General features: G+C 45.0%; 1 protein-coding gene and 1 pseudogene across 1 annotated transcript in view; one reads left to right on the top strand and one right to left on the bottom strand.

Annotated features, from left to right (window-relative positions):
- Ubl4b (ubiquitin like 4B) overlaps positions 1-17737 on the bottom strand; it is a 38331-nt gene that overhangs the window by 6753 nt on the left and 13841 nt on the right. The window lies entirely within an intron of this gene.
- LOC150061479 (U6atac minor spliceosomal RNA) lies at positions 1288-1404 on the top strand (annotated as a pseudogene).

Raw genomic sequence — 17737 nt, 5'->3', positions numbered from 1 at the left:
AATTAAACACATCCATGGATAAACATCCAGTGCCAAAATCAAGATAGTCATTCAAAAGGGGTGACTTTAAGTGACCCTTCATTGTACACAAGGCAGTCTGATAATGGCCAGGTAAAATTAGGGTCTAGTCTACCTTGACAAGTGACCTTTAACAGATCATTGGATGTCTCTGAACTTCAGATTATTAATACAAAAAAGGGACCTAATAACCTGCTATCTAATCTAATGTGATTGCTAGGATCATGTGAGATGAAATTGCAGAAAGTCAAGTCAGTTCTGGGGGATGTACATTTATTAGCTCATTAAATCACTAAATAGCCATCTGCCCTGGGAATTCTAAAGTATAATGTAGTTGCTTCCCTTGAAGGCTGAAAGTTTCACTTGAAAATATTTTACAACTTAAAATTCTAAGTCAGTGACATAAATGGATATCAAATATCAACATATTATAATTGTATAACTTCTAAATATACAACCATTAGCAAGAAGGTGCAAGAAATGACTCAGTTACAATAACAACATTTTTAAACACACACAAAAAATTGAAAATAAACCATAAAAGATGTGTAGAAAATGGATGTGAAGAAAGATTCCATATGTTACTCAGATATTAAAGAAATTTTAAAGTTAAAAAAGTGACATGTTCTTTGGCAGACCTGTTTGTGGAAGATAAACACAATGGCATGTTAATTCTTTCTAAGAATTATTCTTATTAATCTCTGAGAATCTACACTCATTAATTAAGAACTGAAAAATAACTCTGGTCAGGTGCTAATGGCTCAGACCTGTAATCCTAGCTACTCAGGAGGCTAAGATCTGACCAAGGATTGCAATTCAAAGCCAGCCCAGAAAAGAAAGTCCCTGAGATCCTTACCTCCAATTAAAACCAGAAGTGGAGCTGTGGCTCAAAGTGGTAGAGCCCCAGCCTTGACCAAACAAAGCTCAGTGACAGCACCCAGGCCAAGTTCAACCGCCACAATTGAAAAAATAAAAATAAAAATTCTGGTATAAGGACTCAAGTAGAATCCCCACCCACTATCAAAAAATAAACAGTGAAAATAATAAAAGTTTTCCTTTCTTCTCTTTAACTGGACAAGCTGATTCTGAGCTTCACACAGAAAAGAAGCAAAAATAGGGCAATAATGAAAGGAAAGATTACTCAGTATTATATGAAGAATTAGCGCAGTAAGTAAGAAGGTGTTCCAAAGCTATACATTTGAAGTACTGTGGCCCTAGTCATGAGAACTGCATGAAACAAAGCACAAAGTTCAGAAATGAATTCAGATAGTGTTGTATGAAAGGAGGATAGCACTCCCCTCGACAAGAAGGAAGAGGTCCCAGGGCCTGACAACACACTTACAGTTGATGCATCACCACCTGCTTTGTGGCATTTAACTATATTTTACAAATCATGGGTATAGACAGAAGGGAAAAATACAAACTAGTGGTATTGAAGAAAAACAAAAACATTTAATAACATAATCAGAGGAAACTTTCCCAACCTCAAGAAAGAGGTCATCTGTGTGGAAAAGGCAAAAAGAAAACAAGCAAGATCAGAGAACATCCCAAGACACCTTATAGTTAAAACACTAAACATACAAATACAGATGTTGAAAGTTATGAAAAGGTATAAATAGTGGCAAACCTATTGGAATAACAGATTTTTCAACACAAACTTGAAGTCTAAGGAGAGCATGGAAGGAACATAATTCAATCTCTGAAAGATGGCAATTTTCAGCCTAGGCTAATGTAGCTAGCAAATCCATCCTTCATAATTGATGGAGAAATAAAAACCTTCTATGATAAACAAAGCTAATGGAATTCATGACTAAATAAACCAGTACTGGAAACAAAAGATGCTTTAAGGAATCCTACCCACCAAAGGAAAAAAAATCAAAAACAGGAAATAATACTTTCTACAAGATGAGATTTGCAAAATAGGAATAGGAAAGAGAAATTATCATAAAAACAACAAAATGACAGGAAATACAACATGCCTTCAATAGTAATATCAAATATAAATGATTTCAACTTCCCTGTAAAAACAGAATGGAAACATAAAAAGCAAAACCCAACCATTTCTTGCCTACAAGAAACGTATCTTACTGACAAAGACAAATAGAGGTGTGGGTTGAAAGGAGGGAAAAAGTTTTTCCAATCCAATGAACACAGAAATAAATGCAGATAAAAAATCATTTAGAATGTGTTAATTCTTTTAAATAAGTAAAATCCTGGTGCCAATGGCATGGACATATCATCTTTACTCCTGGAGAGGATGAGATAAGGAGGATTGTGGTTCAAAGGCCAGGCCTGGTTTTTTAAAAAAAAAGAAAGAAAGAAAGAAAGAAAGAAAGATCCTATCTCAAAATAAAAAGCCGGGCATGGTGAAGTACATATAATTCTAGTTATGTCAACAAATTGTATCCCAGGCTTCCCCCCCACACCCCCGCCAAAAAAAATCCTAATCTCAAAAATAATCAGAATAATCAGAGCAAAAAAGCATTGTCAAAGGGGACTGGAGCTATGGCTCAAGTGGTAGAGCAGGTGCCTAGCATATGTGAGGTCTTGAGTTTAAATCATAGTACTTCCAAAATACTGAGTAGCTATAGATCCTGTGTGTGAGTGTGTGTGTGCACCAGTCTTGGGGCTTGAACTCAGAGCCTGTGCATTGTCCATGAACTTTTTCTGCTCCAGGCTAATACGCTACCACTTAAGCCACAGTTTCACGTCAGGCCTTTGGGTGATTAATTGGAGATAAGAGTCTCATGGGTTTTCCTTCCCTTTCCTCAGATCTTAGCCTCATAAGCAGGTAATGTAAGAAAAGAAAAAGAGCAAAAAGGATTAGACTTAACAGACCAACAGGTTTTATTTGGTAGGAAAGCCTGGGAAAGGCAACCAAATCTCCTCAGCCCAACTGAAGGGGAAATGGCACTCCCGCCCTTAAAACTAGTATCTCTTTAAATATTAAGCTGAAAAAGTGAAGTCAGGTGGGGAAGATGGAAGTAAGGGCAAAATGGAGACAGGGTGGGCAAGCAATGCTATTTGGGCTGAAGACTTTCAAGGTATCAACAGTATCTCTGTTCACCAAGGGTATCTGCATCAGATGTGGCCTGGGACGCAGGCTCTCTTCCAAAATTGCTGGGTGCATTTGTTCAGGGGGTAGGGGAGAAGAGATGATTTAATGAGGTCAGCAGCCAAGACAATTCTAAGATCAGATAAGTTCTAAGGTCAGGAGAAAAAGTAAGTGCTTTCCGTTTAAGCTATTTTCCATCAGGTAGGATTACAGACATGAGCCACCTACACCTGACTTGAGATAGTTCTTTTTTTTCTTTTTGATACAGGTCCTGGGGCTTGAACTCAGAGCTCAAGCATTGTCCCTGAGCTTTTGTGCTCAAAGATCGTGCTGTTCCTCTAGATCCACAGTTCCACTTCCCAGTTGCTCGTGGTTAATTGGAGATAAGAGTCGAACTGGGCTGGCTCTGAACTGTAATCCTCAGATCTCAGCCTCCTGAATAGCTAGAATTGCTGGTGTGAGCCACCAGACCCAGCCTGAGATAGTTAATAAATTATATTGGTTTGCTCATCTGAGATAAAGTAAATTTGAATGTGTATGCTACTCCTCTATCAACAAAAATTATAGATGTATCAATATTGATGAATGTAAACATTTAAGCCCCAGCAGCACATCAAAAGCAGGACTTAAAGGGATATTTATAGACCTAAATAGATCTATTAGAAAAGAAGAAAGGTTGAAAATCAATGAGCCAAGCAACCATTTCAAAACCTTACAAGAAGTACAAAATGAAACCAAATAATGTAAAAGAAAGGAAATTGTAAAGACAGTATAGAGATTAGTGACATAGGAAAGCAAACTTATAGTAAAAGAGTTCTCAAAGTCAGGCATTTGTCTTTTGAAAAGTCCAATTATTATTTTAAGTATAATTTTATTATTAAGGTGTTGCACGGCGGGATAATCCTTCCATAAGTTAGATAATGCATACATTTGGTTTTTAGAATGTTACCCCTTCCTTTGTTTTCCCCCAAAAGTCCAATTAATTTTAATGAAACTATGAAAGCAGTATAAGAAAACATGGACGGGACTGTTCTCATATTGAGTGGGTTGAGTAGGGAAGTCCTTTCCAAGGGTGACATAATGGCTGGCTTCTCATTTGCCTCATTCTATTTTATTGTTCTCAAAAAAAAAAATCACTTGTCACCATCTGGCATTCCTGTTTAATTACTTGCAGGAAAAGCAAAGTAGATGAAAACTGTATGCTTAGCACAAAGAGACATCCTGACACAGGGTAGGTACCTCAATATAGCCACTGATCTATTATTAAAGATAATGGTGTGAGCTGTACACTTGTGACACATGGCTATGATCCTAGCTACTCTGGAGGCCAAGATCTGAGGACAGAAGTTCAAAGCCAATCTGGACAGAAAAGTCTGTGAGACTCTTATCTCCAATTAACCAGCAAAAAGCTGGAAGTAGTACTCTGACTCAGGTAGTAGAGCACCAGCCTTGTGTGAAAAAGCCAAATGAGAGCATGAAGCCCTGAACTCAAGCCCTAATACCAGCATACATACACAAAATTGACAGTGGTGTATGTATGGGAGAGATACTTTCAATATATGAAGAGTTCTTCAGAATAATTTTAAAACTAGAAGAAGATGTTAATTGGTAAGCTCATGGAAATTAAAATATAAGTAGCTTTTACATATGTAAAAAAGATGTTCTGTTTCATTTGTAATAGGAGAATGCAAATTGAAAAATCATCATACACTATTTTTACCTATTATGTTGGCATTTAAAAAATGCCACACATGTAAGTAATGGGAGAAAATTAAATGATAAATCTCAAACAAAGGTAATTAGACAATCTTTATTAGAAGAACACTAACTGGTTGTCCATTAGGCCATTTCTATAAAAAAATATGAAAGCATATATTCATTTTATGTGTTGAAAGACATTCATTTAGAAAAAAAGATGCTCCTTGAGCAGTATTTGTACTAGAAAAATAGGAAACAATTTAAATATCCATCAACAAGGAGCAGTTTAAATAATTTACGGTACTTCCTTGCAATGAAACTCTGAAGTCATAAAAACAAACAAGCCTGTTCTATATGTTCTGATCTGGAAATGTCTCCAAGATGTGCCATTAAATGAAAAAAGGATGCAGACCAGTGTGAAGTGGGTGTGGCCGTCTATGTGTGCTTGTCGAGGCATAGATGCTTCTGGGATGACATGTACGAGATCGCTCACTGTGCACGCTCCTAGGGTCAAGCACTGCATGATTAGGGGCAGGCCCTAAAGAAAGATTTGCTCTTTAGCATCCACTTTTGGAGGGTTTTTTTTCCCCACTGCAGCCCTATCTGTTCCTATGTGTTTACAAGATCTCTAGAGAGTTAGCCCCCATAACTGGCCTCCTCTGCTCCAGGGACTGAGAGCTGGAGGACTGAGAGAAGCTTTACTGGACTTCTTCCATTTTGTTTGAATAAGATAGCAAAATGAGGCAGGTGCTAGTGGCTCACAACTGTAATTCTAGCTACTCAGGAGGCTAGGAAGTGAGGATCAAGACTCAAAGCCAAATCCAGGCAGAAAGGCATCAACTAACTAGCAAATTGCTGGGAGCGGAAGTATGACTCAAGTGGTGGAACACAATTCAGTGGTCTCATAGGACTCCGGGACAGTGCCCGGGCTCAAACCCAAGCACTGACACATGCACATGGCACATGCACACACACACACACACACACACACACACACACACACACACACACACACACAGCAAAATGTGGAGGAAGCATAATTCAGCAATAAAGTACCTGCCAGGCAAGTGTGAGGCCCTCAGTTCAAACTCCACAGTGCTGCCAAAAAATAATCATAACAAAATACATTTCCTGTGCTCTTCCACACTTTGTCTCCTCCCCTCTCCTCAGCTGCTGTCTCCCCTCGATCTTCTCCATCTGGGAACAGCCTGTCACTCTCCTCACAGGACACAGTATGAAGAACCTGGTCTTAGATCCCAGTTGCTCAGTCTGAACCTGAGCTTCCTGGCTATCATCTATGCTGGGAGGTAGGGGTGAGGTGGGGGGTAACAGCCTCTGTGGAGCTGGAGTGGTGTGGACTAAATGAGACAATGTATGAAGAAACGATTCCGTAAACAACAGTTACTGCAAACTGGCTTTTCTACAAGGTGGATACAATACGCGGGAAGGGCGGGGCGTGAACTGGTCCCTACCAACTCTTGAACTCAGATGCATGTTCCCTCCCTTTAGCAGCTACATCAGAAGTTTTCAGGAAAACAGAAACAACTGTGTTTTCTAATATTTGTTGAGAGCGGCCAGGGTGTTGCTCTGTGTGTACCTGGGGAGATGGAGGAGGATGTTTCAAATGCTCAGGCGCCCAGCATCTTAGGGCCCCAGACTCCAGCTTGAGAGAAAGCAGCTTTTAATGTACACAGAAGGAGGGGGGTTGGCTGCTCTAGTAGGACCAGTGACAGCCAGGATCGGGGTGGGAGGATGAGCCAGGAGATAATGGAAGGGGAGGGGGGCGTGTCTGTGCCACCAGATACAGGGAGGGAGGGAGGGAGCATCAAAGACGAAACCGCCTCATCTTGTGGTTTCAGAACCAAAGTCAAATATAGCCCCATTTTCCATAAAAGCACTAGCCACTGCTTCTATAAATACCTCAGCCAGTTTTCCGGGGTTCTCATGTGACTTTAATGCCTACCTCGGCTGTGGGGATCTGTTGCCATGGTGATCAGCCCTGTGACCAACCACTCTTCATTCATAGCAGGTTGCAGCGTCCTGGATGAAGGATGAAGTATTGCAGGGGAGCAGAGGGAGAGTCGAGGAGAGGAAGAACAGGGATTAACAATGAAGAAGGACAGAATTCCACTGGGGAGGGTCGGGTAGGGGAGACTGCAGAGCTCTCTAGCTTTACTGCAGGGACAGTCTGGTTTGGCAGAATTATTGATCTCCCTGCTGTCAGGGGAGAAACATTTTTGCTTGAGAAACAAGACATTTTTGCCTTGGAAGTAAAGGAACCAAAGATTCAGAGCTAGAAATGCCTCAACAGTCCTCTAGGCTAGTTCCCTTGTTCCAGTGAAGAACAAGACCCAGAAAGGTAGGGTGACTAGTCCAAGGTCACTCATTAAGTCAGTTGCAAAACAGGGGCAAGAACTAGGCTGTGTGCTGTGGACTGATTTCCCTCCATCTAAGGAGAGTGCAGCTCTGGAGCAGGGTCTTCTGTGGTCAGGTACATAGGTCTAATTGTGGCTCTGATAAGCTTCAGCTATTGCTGCTCCCAGGTTACTGCACCTGGCTGGAGTCATGGAGCCTCTCTGGGAGGAGAAAACAGAGCTTATTTAGTCTGCACCAAAGTCAGTGTGGCTCCTTGGCTGATAAAGCGGAGTAGAGAATGGCTAATAAATCATACAAGCTGCTGCATTGTTGAGAAAAAGCCAGATGTTGGACTTAGTTATGGGTTTGTTTTTTTTTCTGGTACTGAAGCTTGATCTCAGGACCTTACCCTCTCACTTGGCTACTTTTGCTCAGTGTTGGCATTCTATTTCTTTTTTATTTATTTTTGCCAGTCCTGGGGCTTGAACTCAGGGCATGAACGGTCATTTGGCTTTCTCAAGGCTAGAGCTCTACCACTTGAGTCACAGCACCACTTCTGGCTTTTTCTGTGTTTGCGGTACTGAGGAATGGAACTGGGGTCTTCATGCATGCTAGGCAAGCACTCTACTACTAGGCTAAACTCCCAGCCTCTTGTACTCTATTTCTTAAGCCATGATTCCATTTCAGGTCTTTGGCTGGTTAAGTGGAGATAAGAATCTTACTGACTTTTCTGCCCAGGCTGGCTTCAAACTGTGATTCTAGGTGTGAAAAACCAGCACCTAAGTTGGAAAATCTGCCTCCATCAAGCAGAATCCTTCAAATACTTCCAAGTTCTGCTCTTCTCCACTCAGATGCAAAGAATAAGGAATCAATACTTCCTGCTTTCACAGTTTCTGGACTTAGGTGCCTGTGGGTTAGTAAACAAAAGAGACTCTAATTAAACCATATGCTGTTCTCCACGAAGTGTTCAGGACTGGAAGTGGGGTACACCTTAAAGTCAGGAGAGGAAATGGTCACAAGCAAAAACCAGTGGCTCACACTTGTAATCTTAGCTACTCAGGAAGCTGAGATGCGAGGATCACAGTTCAAAGTCTGAGTAGGAAAATCCATGAGACTCTTTTTTTCTGATTAACTGCCAAAAAGCCAGAAGTAGAGCTGTGACTCAACTGGTAGAGTACCATCCTTGAATAAAAACAGCTCAAGGACAGTTCCCAGGCCCTGAGCTCAAGCCCAAGGACTGGCACAAAAAGAGAGGGAGAGAAGAAGAGAGAAAGGGAGGGCAAGAAGGAGAGAGAAAGAGAAGGGGGGTGGGAAAGACTCATATTCTCTGTGCACTGGATAGGGCAGGAGCTGAGCAACTGGGGTCAGGTCTGACAGAGGTGGTGGCCAAGGACACCACAGAGGTGGTGATAGGACAGCTACTGACCACACATATGATTCAAATGACCCAATTGCCTTCAGCAACAGCACTGAAAGTCTGGAAGGAGATGGATTCAGGAATAGCAAAGAAATACTGAATAGAAAGAGTCTCAGAACAAACACACACATCACAGGATGTAGAGGAAGGGAAGACCCAAGAGAGCTTCCAGGCCCTCCCTCCAGGACTCTCCCAAATCCAGCCCTTCCTGGGCTCTACCTCTTCTGCCTGAAAGGTCCTCCCACTTGTCTCCTTTCATCCACAGGCTTTCTTTCACCCAGTCTCATGGACTTTCCTGTGGCTTTGAACTTCAATCCTCAGATCTCAGGCTCCTGAGAGCAAGGATTTGCAGGCATATGTTACTGAGAGGCACATTTAAATGTGGCAGGCCTGTCTTACATTCCCATGTGTGCTTTCTCTTTGCACCATCCTAAGTGTGCCTGGACATCCTCTCATGCTACTCCTTATACCACCATGAAAACATACCATTGTGATCCCCATTTCACAAAGCCAGAGCTTGAATAGGTGAAGAAATTTGTCCAGCATGACATAAACAAGAAACAAGCCTGAGATTTGATCCCAGACCCATGTGGGAGCCGTCCTACACCCATGTAGAGTCCATGCTCATGATTCCTTGGTATGTTATACAAAGTAAGAAACAAAGGAAGCAGCACTGTGGCCCAAGTGGTAGAGCACTAGCTTTGAGCTGAAGAGCTCAGGGACAATGCCCAGACCCAGAGCTCAAGCCCCACAACCGGCCAAAAAAAAAATGTTTGAAACACGTTTGGAGCCAGGAGTTTGGCTTAGTCGTAGAGGGCCTGTGTTAGAGTCCTCGGTACCACATACAGAAGTGGTGTTGTGGCTCAAGGGGTAGAGCTCTAGCCTTGAGGAAGCCCAAGGACAGTGTCCAAGCCTGGAGTTCAAGACAGGAAGGAAGGAAGGAAGGAAAGAAGGAAGGAAGGAAGGCAGGCAGGCAGGCAGACAAAGAAAGAGAGAGGGAGGGAGGAAGGGAGGAAGGGAGGAAGGGAGGAAGGGAGGAAGGGAGGAAGGGAGGAAGGAAGGAAAGAATGAAGAAAGAAAAGAAGGAAGAAAGGGAGGAGTGGTTTCTCCTCCATTTCTCCCAGGTAATAGTTCAAGATCAAAGTCCATTCTACAGAGGAAGAAGGACAAACCAGAAAGTATATTAGTTGGCTTTTCAATAGCAAAGCTTACAGTGGAGAGGTTTACTGTGGCTCAAAGCTTTAAAGCTTCCAATTTATTATTTGTCAGACCTATTGCTTTGGACCTATGGCAAAGTAGAATGTGCTGGAGAAAAACCACTCGCTGCATCAACAGGGAGAAAAAGAGGAAGCAGAAGAAGGAGGAGAAGGAGAAGAGAAAGAGGGGAGGAGGAGGAGGGAGAAGAGGGAAAAGGGGAAGAAGAGGGAGAAGAGAAGAAAGAAGAGGAGGAAGAGGCAAAGTCCCATAATGCCCTTCAAGGACACACTTTCAATGACCTGAAAACTTCTCTACTTCTTCAATCTCCACCTCTTCCAGTATTGACTCCCTAGGTCAGAAACTTTAACACCGGGCCTTTGTGGGGACATTTAAGGACCCATACTATAGCAAGAACTATTAAATGCCCAGGCATCAGCGGTACACACCTGTAATCCTAGCTACTCAGGCTGAGATCTGAGGATTGTGGTTCAAAGCCAGCCCTGGCACTAAAGTCCATGAGACTCTTATCTCCTATTAACCACCAAAAAACTGGAAGTGGCACTGTGGCTCAAGTGGTAGAGCTCAGGGACAGCATCCAGGCCTAGAGTTCAAACCTCATGACCTATAGAAGAAGGAGGAGGGGAGAGGGGAGGAAGAGGGGGAGGAGAAGTAGGAAGGGGAGGAAGAAGGGGAGGAGGGGGGAGGAGGAGGAGAACGGGAAGGAGAAGGAGGAGAAGGTGGGGGAGAGGGAGGAGGAGGAGGAGGAGGAGGAGGAGGAGGAGAAGGAGGAGGAGAAGGAGGAGGAGGAGGAGAAGGAGGAGGAGGAGGAGGAGGAGAAGGAGGAGGAGGAGGAGGAGGAGGAGGAGGAAGAGAAGGAGAAGGAGAAGGAGAAGGAGAAGGAGAAGGAGAGGAAGAGGAAGAGGAAGAGGAAGGAGAAGGAGAAGGAGAAGAAGAAGAAGAAGAAGAAGAAGAAGAAGAAGAAGAAGAAGAAGAAGAAGAAGAGGAGGAGGAGGAAGAAGAGGAAGAAGAGGAAGAAGAAAGAGGGAGAGGGAGAGGGAGGAGGAGGGGGAGGAGGAGGAGGAAGAGGAGGAGAATAATTATTAAATGACTTCCCAAGGCTGCAAACCACCTGATCTAAGAGATTTTAATACCAGTTCTTCACTTTCTCCCTGGCTCCTTGCTGCCTGTGGCTGTGATTCCTAAGATGGAGATGCTAGGACTTGTGGGAGTTTGACCGAGAACTTGGCCATATGCCTCAGCCTGAGCCCAGAAAGCTTCCAACCATGGAAGAATTTGCTTTGAAGACAAAGGATGATTCCTGGCAAGGAGAGATGTTCCTATTTCTACTCCAGACAAATGAGAGGCTGCCACCGATTCCATGATAAATCTTTTTGCTAAAGATGATACATCACTTTGGGCTGGTTATATGCACAGAATCTTTGGACATTGTACAAGTCAATTACTGAGACCAAGTCTTCAGCTCTGAGCAGAGATATTTTCATCGAGTGGCTGTAAAGGAGCCAGAACCTCCCAGAGATCCAGCTGGGAAGCTGTTTCACTTTGTGTTTGATGTGTGATGGAGGGATTGCCCCAATGTCCCAGGGAAAGGTTACCCTTCCCATCACAATGGCCTCCATCCTGCTTCAGAGACCTTCTCCTGAGGTCACCAGAAAGTGGCCAGCTAAGGAGATTTAGAATCCCTAGCCTAATACACTCTCACTCTCAATTCTCAAGGAATTTTCTGTTCCAGACCAAATTGGGCCTTGCTTCTGCAGCAAGCACTGTGTCCTCCCCAAAGCCCAACTGTGTCCTTACTAGAGCTCCAAACACCTCCAGGTCATCACTCCTGCCCCTCTCAAATCAAAAAGAATGCTTCTAAGCCAGGAAATCAGGCGTCACCCCTCCAACACCCAAACCCTCACCACCATCTTCCAAACTCTCACATGAAGCACATGGCCTATCCTCCTGAAACCAGGGGTTTTGAATGCAATGTGTTTGCTGCTCCTCTGGCCCAAGTGTGGCATTCTACGCCTTGAATCAGACCAGATCCTATCAAGAATCTTGTGGTCTTTCCAGGATAAGGAAACAAAAGCCATATAATGAATGATTTGTTGTCCTTAATGTACTATGTTATCTCTCATCTCTTTTGCCATCCCTTGGTTATCTCATATTGTTACAATATCTCATCTTGTTATCTGATATATTTTATATGTGCTTAATTGGTTATTTGAAATTGGATAGGGAAGGGGGAAATCAAGATGAGCTGAGGGAGGGAGGAGGGAAATGGGGACCATGTCATGAGAAAGGGTACCAATGTTTGTGAAGTTATGCACCTTCTCTCTGGTGAATATAATGTAACCCTTCTATTAATCACAATTAAAAAAATATTTCAAAAAAATAATCTTGTGGTCTTGCCTCCTGGCTAGATAGCTTGGGAAATCCTTAATCTACTCTTTAACTTTCCCCACCTGAAAGTGTGTCCATGGTCTACCTAGTTTCAAAACACTAAGGTTCAGATAGTGGGAGTAGGGGATTCCAGAAAGGTATTTGGAGCAGAAGATGAGGGGGTGGGTGCTAAGAAATAGGGAGGCAAGAGAGAAAATGGTGAGGGCAGGGGTTGAAAGATATAAGAGTTTGAATGTCATGCTAAAAATGCTTAGATTTAATTTTAAAGGGAATGGTCAAATCTGGTGGGAAAATGTGAAGCATGGAAAAAGAGCTGCCAGATTTAGCAAATAGGAATGCCAGATACCCATTTAAATTGGAATTGAAATTGGCCAGCCTGTGTTTTATCTGGCTGCTTTGCCTGGGAATAATAGAAAAAAAAGTTCTCTGGGCATTGAGGGAAGAATTTGTTTCAGGGATAGAAAGGACATTTTGGAAGGTATTATATTCTAGGCAGGAATAATAAAAGCTATTATTTACTTAAAACTCATTTTTGCCCAGTGATTTTTATAGATTTACTTACTTTTCACAATAAGCCCATAAAACACAGCCTGTGAAACTACAGAGGCTTTAACATAGAGAGGTTAAGAAACTTGTCCCAGGTCACATAGCCAGCTATGAGCAGACCAAAGTTTGGAATCCAAAGCCCTTGTGCGTAAAGCCCATGCTGTCATGCTGCCATATCTGGAGGTGAGGAGGAAGGTCAGGATGCAGTACTGATGGGACCTGAGTGACAGAGCTCTGTGAAAGCCTCAGCCCACTATTCAGGGGCTGAACTCTGGCAGACAGAGAAGAAAGGAAGCTAAAGAATCCACTGGATTTCAATGACACAATTTCAGATTTTTAGATTTACTACAGAAAGGGGTTGATAGAAGAAACAGCCCTCCTTCAGCATCAATCCAACAACAGGGCTTTATGCCCCAATCTATCCTCTACCTCCTTCCTCCATAGCCAATCCCTTATTCCACAGGTGATGGGAGATTGTTTTTTTCTGGCACTGGGACTTGAACGCAGGGCCTAGGTGCTCTGTCCTTTACGTTTTTCAGTCAAGGCTGGCACTCGACCACCTGATCCACAGCTCTACTTTCTGCTGGTTAACTGGACATAAGAGTCTCACAGATTTTCTCCCCAGGCTGGTTTTGAACCTCAAGCTTCAGGTCTGACTCCTGAGAAACTAGGATTACTGGTATGAACCTGTGACTTTTAAACCACAGGACAGGCCAGAGGTGGCAAAGAGAAAACACAGAGAGAGAGGGTGGGGGGAATGGACAGTAGGTAATTATTGTACTAGACAGGGCAGTCTTTGTGGTTATGGGCACAAAGGCACAATGAACACACAGAACACTGATCCTCAAGGTAATTTGGAAGTACCACTGTGGTGATGGTGGTGACAGGGCTGTGGCTGAGGAAGGGCTGCTGCCTGGTGTAGGTGGTGCTCAGCAGAGCAAGCACAGGGTGATACTTGGTCCCTCATGGTGACAGTGGGGTCTGAGGAAAGTGGTGCTTAGCCCAGGATGGACCGTACTGCTTAAGAATCAAACAATGAGGAAAGGAAGCCCGGTAGGGCTAATGATTATCCTGGAATCACACAAGAAAGGGGGAGATCCAGGTGGGAAATGGTCTCTTGACTGTCTGGGAGGTAGCACCGATGGAGCCCTCATCAAGGCTGAAAGAGAAGATGAGGCTAGAGTCACTTGGTCACGAGCTAGTATCTGAGGATCACTGGGGGAGGCAAAGGCACTGAGCTCTGCAAGGAGATGAGAGTGAGTGGGAAGCTGAGGGCAGGCCCAGCACAGCCCGCCCTTCCATCCCCTTCCTCTCCTTCCCCTCCCTCTGAAGGCTTGGGGGCAGAGTCTGTTCTGGGAGCATCTGGAGAGACCAGGCTGGAGACGAACGTGCCAGCTCGCATGACAGTCAGCCTGGCTAGCTCCTGGGGCCCCTGCCTCTCCCCCCACCCCACCCCACCCCCATTCTGGGGTTTGGATCATCCCCTCGCACAGCTGCACCCCCGCTCCACTCCGTGGGACCAGCTCACTGGACTTGTCTCCTGTGGCCCCCACCAAGGGCCATCCCCACGCGACCCACCCACCGCACTCCCCCCCCCCCCCCCGATCAGACAGCGGAGAGACGGGGAGAGGCCCCACCAAGGGACGGGAGGCTGCAGCTCCTGCCAGCCTGGAAATGTACAAAGCCCATCCCTCGGGACCAAGCAGGAGCCTGACGTCAAACCAAGGCTGAAAATACAGTCTGCAAAGTCACGCGGTGTCCGTGCTAGACCAGCCTCCCCCCCCAGCCCGAGACGGGGGGGGGGGGAGCCGCGGGGAGGCGCGTACACCCCGGTTCTCCCAGGCTCCGCGCAGCAGGGGTGGGGCTGTGAACCTCCAGAATCCCTGCTGAGAGCGATCTTGGGTTCCTCCCCCCCCCCATTTCCCTTTCGGTTGCCCCCTTGACAGGGACACCTGCAAACCAGCCTCCTTCCTCCGCCTGCCCCCCTGAGAGCAGCCAAGGTGGACTCAGCTGTCCAGGACTTCTCCAAGCCACAGTGTGCTGAGGACTCAGCTTCCCAGACCTCGCTGGGAAAGCCCAGAGGACTCAGGAGTCTGACAGATGGAAGCTACTAATCTAGGCTCAAAGAGGGGGGTGAGAATAGAGACAGCCCCAAACATAGGCCACAGTTGGTACAGCCATAGCTCGATGCCAGGACAAGCGTGCCTAAACACTCTGCTCTTAGCACAGATCTTGTCACTTTGAATCGGAAACAAGATGACACCTGAGCTGCACTGCTTGCATCAAGGTACCTGTCACCCCTTGCCATCCACCATCCGAGGAGACTGCTTCCCATTGCATTTTCTCTAGAGCCTCACCTTTTTTTTGGGGGGGGGGTGGAGGAAGGGGTAGAATATTGGCCCTGGGACTTGAACTCAGAGTCTGGGCACCGTCCCTGAGCTTTTGTTGTTGTTCAAGGCTAGTTAGTGTTCTACCATTTGAGCCACAACTGCACTTTCAGATTTTTTTTTTCCTGGTGGTTAATTGGAGATAAGTCGCATGGGTTTACTGCTCAGGTTGCCTTTGAACCACCATCCTCAGATCTCAGACTGAGTAGCTAGAATCACAGGCGCGATGATTCTACCCTTTGAAGGGTCTTGTTAAGTCACCCCTTTAATCTAGGATCTGGTCCCCATTATCTTCCAACCTAATATACGTTGCGTTCTGCCCATTTCTTTCTGTTCCAGACTCAGCATGTCACCTTTCATACATTACCTCAGGGCCTTGACACCTTTTCTCCTATCTGAAATCACACACACACACACACACACACACACATTTTTCCAACCCTTTTTGTTCTGCCACCCTAGCCAGGGCTGTGGGTGGTATCCATAGATGTGGGATGCACAAGAGGACATACAGAACAACAATCCTGTAGGTATTTGGGAGCTCACCAACAGCGGTGGTGACTGGACTGTGAGGGAGGGACAGCGCCACATTAACTGATATCAGTGTGTTTATCGGTATCGTCCCTACTGGAATGTAAGCTCAATGAGGGTAGGAACTAATAGTCACTCTTCTAATTCCCACTTCCCTTGTTAATATCCTGTATTTCAAATTCTGAAATACAGAGATAACTATTATTGAGACATCTTATATGGGAAGAGAATGAGAAAGGGAAAGAAAACCAAAAAGTTGGATTAGCCCATACAGTGGTTCAGCTGCTTGGAAGGCTGTGACTTGAAGATGGAGGTTCAGAGCCAGCCCAGGCAAAGCTGAGATTGCTCTTCTGTGCTAAGAGCCTGAAAAGTGTATGAATACATTTCCCAGACTCTTTTGCAGCTAGAGTCCACAAAGGATCCAGTTTCACCAAGGAAATTTCTGTGTAAGACTTGTGTTTAGGACATAATTAGAAGACAGTAGAGGCTATCTTTCCAATAAACCAGCAAAAAGCTAGAAATGGAGGTATGGCTCCAGTTATAGAATGGCAGCCTAGAATGGGAAGAATAAGCAAGAGCAAGAGCCCTGAGTTCAAGTCCCAGTAACAACAACAACAAAAAAAAAGCTTAGTGGGAGAAAATATATGCATGCACATAATCATACAGAGATGTGTATGATTACTTTCTGCTCCCTCTCTCCAACCCACATCTTATGGCTCTCAGCTGATGGTGGGGTAGGCCTTTGAGCTTGTAGGAGGGTGGGGTGGGGGGCCAGGGTACAGGATACATGGTGGTACTTCCAACAATATTTATTGAAAAAAAATTGGGAAAACTTAGTCCATGTGTGTCTTCCTGTATCAAAGGAAGAAGGGAGAAGCCACACAGCCAGAATAAACTGCTCTTTTATAGTTTTACTCCCAAATAAAGAATGCAATTTCCACTCTGACCAGGGAAGCTTTTCTTGTCAGTTTTGTATTTGTCAGGCACTGTGGCCTATGGCATCACTCCAGCTGATGAGGAACTCGTATTTTTTTCAGACCTCCCCGCCCTGCACTTTCCCCAATCTGTGGAGGTCTCTTGAGGCTGGCTGAGGGAAGGAAGGGCCACTGGAGGCCTCACACAGAGAAAGTTGGAAGGCCTCTCTTGTACCCTGCACAAACTTCCTGCCTTGTTACCTCCCTTTGCTAGCACTTTCCAATGCTGTTTCCAGTGCCTCTAATGAGGCCCAGGAGACCCTAAGGGACTACCCCCAGGTTCCTGCTGGTACTCTGAGAGGTCCCAGTCTTCCTCCGGCTCAGAGCACCTGCCTCTGCAGAGGATTCCCAGGAAGGCTGGGAGTCTGTGTATTGCTCAGGGCAACCAGGCACAGCTGGGAAAGCCAATTGTAAACCAGGGGTCCAGCATCAATCCTGAATCAGCCACCCAGCCCGAGGGAGGACTCTTACACTAGGACCTCCAGGAAAGTAGGAAAGGGGTCTATCCACTCATACCCCATCCCTCCTTAATTCTCAGCTTAGGATGGCCCAAAAGCAGCACTTGAGGCCCAAGTGCTGAACTCATGTAAAGCAGCTGAAGCTAGGGGTGGCTCATTCTGAGTGGTTGAGATGTGAAGATCACAGTTTGAAGCCAGCCAGGACAAGAAAGCCCATAACACTCTTAGCTCCAGCCTGGGAGTTTGGCCTAGTGGTTGAGTGCATATCTAGCATTCACAAAGACCTGGGTTCAATTCCTTGGTTCCATATACATAGAAAAAGCCAAAACTGGTGCTGTGGCTCAAGCTGTAGAGCTCTGGCCTTGAGAAAGCCCAAGGACACTGCTCAGGCCCTGAGTTCAAGCTCAGGGTCTGGCAAAAAAAAAAATTAAAAGAGCCAGGCGCAGTGGTTCACGACTATAATCCTAGCTACTCAGGAGGCTGAGATCTGAGGATCAAGGTTCAAAGTCAGCGAGGGCACAAAAGAATTTGAGACTCTTATCTCCAACTAACCTCTAGAAAATGGGAAGTGGAGCTTGGCTCATAGATAGGGCAGTAGCCTTGAGCTGAAGAGCTCAGGGACAGCACCCAGGAGGAGTACAGCTCCATCACACACACACACACACACACACACACACACACACACACACACACAC

The sequence above is a fragment of the Megascapheus bottae genome, chromosome 6 (assembly GCF_031878675.1).
Source record: "Megascapheus bottae isolate mThoBot1 chromosome 6, mThoBot2.hap1, whole genome shotgun sequence".
NCBI classification, from domain to species: domain Eukaryota; kingdom Metazoa; phylum Chordata; class Mammalia; order Rodentia; family Geomyidae; genus Megascapheus; species Megascapheus bottae.
The sequence above is the reverse complement of the archived record's forward strand: the minus strand, read 5'-3'. Positions and strand labels throughout refer to the sequence as shown.